Genomic DNA, 7,430 nt, shown 5'->3' on the forward strand with positions numbered 1-7,430 from the left:
GCGAAGCCTCTGTAACTTCTCCTACCTGGTTTTTGGCAACGCGTCACCATGGTAACCTGGCGTCAAATGATGCCACGGTGTCACGTGACGTCACGTTGCCATGACAGCATCATTTGACGCCGGAGCAGAGGGGGGGGGGGGGTAGCGCGGGAGCAGGTAAGGAGAGCAGGAAGGGTGACGCAGGAGGAAAACTTTGCACACCGCTGAACTAAATGACCACTCACTAAAATAATGTAGGAAAGACATTCGAACACCCAGAAACCTATTTTAAAGTATATTATATCAATATACTGTATATAATACTCTTTATTTTTAAGAATGTAATGAACAATACAGCTTAACCTTCCAATAAAATATTGCATGATTCAATTCTCCACCCACCCAATCACTCTCCACCCACCCAATCACTCTCCACCCACCCAATCACTCCACCCACCCTATCACTCTCCACCCACCCGATCACTCTTCACCCACCCGATCACTCTTCACCCACCCAATCACTCTCCACCCACCCAATCACTCTCCACCCACCCAATCACTCTCCACTCACCCAATCACTCTCCACCCACCCAATCACTCTTCACCCACATACTGTATTGCTGTTTCTAAGATCATTATACAGTATTTGTTTCTCTTGTCATTTCTAATGTTGGTATATGTTTCTATCTTTCATGTTAGTATATGTTAATCACTGTCTATTCCAGTGTTCTGTCTTTCTAATAAGTTTACTTATAAATATGAAGTTATTCATCATACTGTAGTAGTGCCTTCCCTCTGCCAATAAAGACTCATTCTCCCTGCACTCCTGCTCCCTTAATAGAAAACACAATCCAACCCTCTTCCTTTCTTCAGCACGTCTCACCCAGAGGATGGACCTTTATACGGTACTAGCTGATATACCCGGCATTGCCCGGAGGCAGGGAGGGGGGGCGTGAAAGGCAGGGGGGGACGGCGTGAAAGGCAGGGGGGGGGCGTGAAAGGCAGGGGGGGCGTGAAAGGCAGGGGGGGGGCGTGAAAGGCAGGGGGGGGCGTGAAAGGCAGGGGGGGGGTGCAAGGCAGGGGGGGCGTGAAAGGCAGGGGGGGGCGTGAAAGGCAGGGGGGGGCATGAAAAGCAGGGGGGGTGAAAGGCAGGGGGGGCGTGGAAGGCAGGGGGGGCGTGAAAGGTGGGGGGGGGGGGGTGAAAGGCAGGGGGGGGCGTGAAAGGCAGGGGGGGGACGTGAAAGGCAGGGGGGCGTGAAAGGCGCACACACACACACAGTGTGACACACACACACACAGTGTCACACACACACAGTGACACACACATACACAGTGATACACACACACACACACACAGTGACACACACACACAGTGACACACACACACACAGTGTCACACACACACACACACACACAGTGTCACACACACACACACACACACACACACTGTCACACACACACACACACGTCACTAGAGCGACACACACGCGACACCTACCTCTACTTCCGGGCGCCGCCATCTTCTCACTCGGCGCCGCGAGGGAGGAAGGGGGTCCTTCCGGGCGCCGCCATCTTAGGCGCCGCGAGGGAGGAAGGGGGTCCTTCCGGGCGCTGCCATCTTTGCAGCCTGCCTGGCCACTGCCTGTTCCCCCGCCGGGGATGGAGATGAGCGCCGGGAGGGAGAGGTGAGCGGAGGGAGGGAGAGGTGAGCGGAGGGAGGGAGAGGTGAGCGGGGAGAGGTGTGCGGAGGGAGGGAGAGGTGAGCGGAGGGAGGGGAGGGGAGAGGTGAGTGGGGGGAGGGGAGAGGTGAGCGGAGGGAGGGGAGAGGTGAGCGGAGGGAGGAGAGGTGAGCGGAGGGAGGGAGGAGAGAGGTGAGCGGAGGGAGGAAGGGAGAGGTGAGCGGAGGGAGAGGTGAGCGGAGGGAGGGAGGGGTGAGTGGAGGGAGGGAGAGGTGAGCGGAGGGAGGGGTGAGCGGAGGGAGGGAGAGGTGAGCGGAGGGAGTGAGGGGAGAGGCGAGCAGAGGGAGTGAGGGGAGAGGTGAGCGGAGGGAGGGAGAGGTGAGCGGAGGGAGGGAGAGGTGAGCGGAGGGAGGGAGGGGAGAGATGAGCAGAGGGAGGGGAGAGATGAGCACCGGGAGGGGAGAGGTGTGTGTGTGTGTGACACTGTGTGTGTGTGTGTGTGTGTGTGTGTGTGTGACACTGTGTGTGTGTGTGTGTGACACTGTGTGTGTGTGTGTGTGTGTGTGTGTGTGTGACACTGTGTGTGTGTGTGTGACACTGTGTGTGTGTGTGTGACACTGTGTGTGTGTGTGTGTGTGTGACACTGTGTGTGTGTGTGTGTGTGGAGCGTGGTGCCGAGGGGGAAGAGAGTGGCAGTTGGGTGACGTCAGACCCACCAATCTGATTGGCCAGAGGCTGAGGACGAATCAGATTCACCGCAGCTAGTACCAACCTTTCGATTTTATATATTAAGATAGTCTGACCTCTATTTTAAGTGGAGGGAAAATATATATTTTTTATTTTTTCATGGGGCTTTATATTTTCCAAAGAAGGAAATGTTGAGACGGCACTTGTTAGGTATCCTCAGCTGTCTGGTCCTCTTCTTCCCGCTGCTCCGACGCTGTCCGGTGACCAACCGGGACATTTCAAACATGAAACAAAGAAGGGAGCGCAGAGACGTCAGGACGTCAGGTAGATAGTTCAAATGTATTGTAACACAAAGTAACTTAAAAACTTACAGTGAAATTTAGCCACTTGCTCAATCCGATTCCCCTCACACCGCCGACAACACCACCACGAGGTCCGCAGAATCCCCCCTGTTCCGGCTAACCCGAGTCACCACACGGCTGTAAAACCGGTGATTCAGACGCTGACTGCTAGGAAGGGGCTGTTCCTCTCGGTAGAGCTGCATGCCTGGCTATGGCAGCGCTCACAAATGGTTGGTTTTTAGGGAGGTTAAATGGTTGAACTTGTCCCACAGCCACATAAGATATGTAATCTTGGTTTGTGGGGGCTATATAATATCCCTCTACGCGTTTCACGCTTATAGCGCTTCAGGAGGTCTGAGCACCCTTGGATGTGTCCCTTAAATAGGGTCTACACAAATTACCCCAGGTGCTCAGATTAAGGTGCATAATGAAGACAATTGCTCTTAAGTACCAGGTGGATACTGGCACTTAAACATACATTTAACAGTGACATAGACATAACATGGCAACGTTATACAACATAATAAAAAAAAAAACATTTAAAAAAAACGCTTATTTAAAGATAAAAAGCTTATTTTAAAAACCCTAACTTGTAAAAACATATTAACTGCTTAAAATTCTTAAATCAGACATTTCAACTTATAAATGAATTACAAATTAAATATTTAAAGTTATATTATAGTATAATATAGTATAATATACCTAACCAACACAACCAACACTGGGACATCAAATAATAATTCTAAATTCGCCCATCAATTATAATGTTACATTTTGATTTCCTTGTTTCAGGCTTTATATATATACCAATCGGAATTTTTCCATTCCTACGGCTTTTCTAGATCAGTGTGGTTAACCCTTTTACTGCCAATGCACTGCACGAAGTTGTAGGCCTCTCCCACAATGAAAGGGTTAAGGAACAAGCTGTAACTTGTGAACCAGAGGTAAATGAATAAATGTTCCTCTTGAGGGAGATGATGTAAATATGTTGCTAGGATACCTGCATAGTGGAAATGTGGTTACACAGCCTTGGAGTAAATAGTAGCAACTAAATATATCTTAAGTATTTAAAGAGAAGTGTTTCCTCAACCAGCAATCATTTCCTTTTCCTGTTATATTGTATCAGTCAGGGATTCAATATGAAGAATGTGCCACAAAATAATGTCAAACATCAAATGAGATGTATGAAGTCTTCATTACATAAGATGCACATGTTGGAAAGTTTGTATGACTTTTTAGCAGACAAAAGATAAAGCTTAGTACATTGGCTCTGAACGTAAAGCAGCAATCCATGCAATATCCTCCATGTGTTTTTTTTATTCATTATTTAATAAATCCGTTCTGTAGTATTAGATAATGCTTACTACATTTTTATTTTTACTTAAACTCTTAATGCCATTTTAAATGAGTTGTAATATACAGAGCATCCTTTGATTTCTATAGCAGGCTTTAGCACACATCCCCAGCAGTGCAAGATATTTGCAACACTTTCCTGTTTGTGATCATTGGTTGTCAATATTTCCAGCAGCTTGAGCTGCAAACTGTGACAATAGGTAATGTTACCTTAGTAATATAAGAATACTTTGTAGCTGCTGAGTTACACTGACTGAAGGATTGATTGAAATGGAAAGGCAGCCATTTAGTGAACCCTGGGAAGCAGGATCTTTGCTGATCGATCACTGGAGAACGAAACAATCGGCTGCTTACGTAATTCGTTTTCAATAAAGGTAATCAAAGGCTGCATATATTAAAACAAAAAATATATATATTTTTATAAAGTGCCACTTGGATTGCCTTTTTAAGAATTCCTATTACTATTCAATTTATAGCAGCGGTGCACAAACTGGAGGAAGGGGGGGGGGGGGCGACACTGTTTGCGGCTGGCGCAGGGTTTACAGAGGGCCCCCGCGCTTCCCGAAGGCACTTAAATGAAGTGCTGGGGGAGCGGCGAAGGCCTCTGTAAACCTACTTACCTTGGCTCCGGTGGCTTCTTAGATGCGACGCCGCAAGGTCATGTGACGTCATGTCGCTATGGGAACGTGATGTCATGCCGCCCGAGCCGAGGTAAGCGGGGAGGGGGGGGGGCATGGATAGAAGGGTACCGCCGGCAGGGGGCGCAGGGAAAAAAGTTTGTGCCCCCCTGATTTATAGCATATTACCCCTCTCTCATTTTTTTTAGTTTGTTTGGTACTTTTTGAGGTCCATTAGTCTTTTCTGTAAACCAAGCATTATCTTAATTAATTTTCTTTGAGCAGACTATTTTATTCTTTAAGATATAAGGCAGATGTTTCAAAGTCACCCAACTTCCAAGCTAAGAGAAAACTGGAGCAAAAAAAGGCATAATATTTATCAGAGCAACAATTTTTATCTTATGGGACCTTTTTTTTTTTTAAATAAATCTTGTGTAATTATTCTGGTGCAATGTTGTCATTGGTTTGTAGCTAGAATACTTTGATACATACCGCCCCGTAGGTTCAGACCTGAACACAGGGGGGCTGATACAAAGTCTCCCAGCTTCAAAACAAATGCAAAACTGGAGTAAAAGTACTTCACCAGATTTAAAAATAGGTTCCATTGGATACGAATGAGTGTGTGCATCAAGGCAGCAGTGGTGCGAGTCTGGGGCACATAATCTGCACCTTATTATGATTTTTTTGCTTTTATTAATACTGTATGGTGCAGTTTTTTTTACTCCAGTCTTCCCCGGTTTTGCAGCTGAGAAACTTTGATGCATAGCCCTCTTGAGGTCTTACTAATGATGTATTAAGTGTAATTTCTCTAGTGGTAATATTTGTCCACATTCAATTGGGCATGACTTTATAGCCATCGATGTACCTCCCCCTGCCAGAACATACCCCTTAAATAAAACCCACACAGAAAAGGTCTGGAGGTTCGAACGGCTACGACTAACTAAAATGACCAACATGACAGAACAGTAACTCTCGACGCCCTACCAGTGTTCCACCAACCAGTAAGGCCAACAGTGCTCAACTATCGCCCACAACACCCCATGCCAGGTACCGCACAACGCTGGCCGAACAGATGATTCATCATCAACTGCAAGGATGAGCCACAGGCACCCACCGCCCACTGAGCCATGCCCACCCACCAATAAATGCCACAACTAGGCATCACTGTACCCACAGAGCCCCGTCTGGCAAGGTTAACCTGCACTTCGCCAACAAAACAGCTGCTATGACAAAGGCAACACGCCACTTTCTCTTACTTTTCTTTTAATATTTTATATAAACATACATTTCTTTTCTTCCTTTACTTTCTTTCCATTATCTTTCTTACTTTCCTTTTTTTTAAAGTTTACAAAAGATATACAAATACACATCAAATCATCAGAAAATACACACAAAGGGGTGGCTGGGAATCTTAGCAGCAGAAGTGGCTCGGAAAGCCTGCTCTGTTCCCCTGCCCATAACCTAAATAACCACCCCTCCCCCTTGGGCCCCTTCCAGCAGCCCCCCAGAAAACCACCCCATTGGTCAGGGCCGCCAACAGGGGGGATCTGCTAGGGTTGGCTTCCCGGGCCCTGTGAGTCAGGGAGCACGGCCGGGTCTATTATATTTTTAAAAAGTTAAAAAAATTTAAAAAATGGCGCAGATTCCCCGTGTGCGTGGGCAGGGCCGAGGTCCCCGCGTGCATGTGCAGGGCAAGTAGGGTGTCCGGCCTGCTGACCGTGGGCCCGCTCCCTCCCCCTCTGCTCCCCCCGCATGTGGGACAGAGGCGTGTGCCAATTGAACTTCCCCCGCGCGCGCAAACCCAGCTTCCCCCACACCCGTCTCTTGCCTCGGGCAGCAGCCGTGAAATTAGCCCACCAGTCTCTCCCCCCCTAGCCTCCTACCTCCCTTGGGGGCAGGAAGGGAAGCGTCTGGTGGGGAAGGAAGCAGCACTCACCCGGTCAAGGTCAGTCACACAGTCACCCACCCAGTCACTCACCCACCCACTCAGTCACCCACCCAACTCACCCACCCTGGCAGTCACTCAGTCACCCACCCAGTCACCAACCCACCCAGTCACCCACACACCCAGTCACTTAGTTACCCACCCAGTCACTCAGTCACCCACCCAGTCACTCAGTCACCCACCCAGTTACCCACCCAGTCACACAGTCAACCACCCAGTCACTCCCCCACCCAGTCACACCCACCCACTATTCACTCAACCACCCACCCAGTCACCCACCCAGTCAGTCACCCACCCACCCAGTCACTGAGTCACCCACCCAGTCACCCACCCAGTCACTCAGTCACCCACCCAGTCACTAACCCAGTCACCCACCCACACAGGCACTCAACCCAGTCACTCAGTCACCGACCCAGTCACTCACCCACCCACATAGGCACTCAACCCAGTCAGTCAGTCACCAACTCAGTCACTCAGTCACCCACCAGTCACTCAGTCACCCACCCAGTCACTCAGTCACCCACACAGTCACTCACCCACCCACCCAGTCACCCAGGCAGTCAGTCACCAAAGGCAGTCACCCACCCACCCAGTCACCCACCCAGTCAATCATACCCAGTAACTCAAGTAACTCACCCACCCAGTCACTCACCCACCCAGGCAATCACCCAAGCAGTCAGTCACCCACCCAGGCAGTCAGTCACCCAGTCAGTCACCCACCCACCGAGGCAGTCAGTCACCCACCCAGGCAGGCAGTCGCCTGTCTTTTATTGAAAATATAAAAATAAACAGATTATATTGTAATGTTTTTTTCCGTATTACAATAAGA

This window comes from Ascaphus truei, chromosome 1 (genome assembly GCF_040206685.1).
Source record: "Ascaphus truei isolate aAscTru1 chromosome 1, aAscTru1.hap1, whole genome shotgun sequence".
Taxonomy (NCBI): Eukaryota; Metazoa; Chordata; class Amphibia; order Anura; family Ascaphidae; genus Ascaphus; species Ascaphus truei.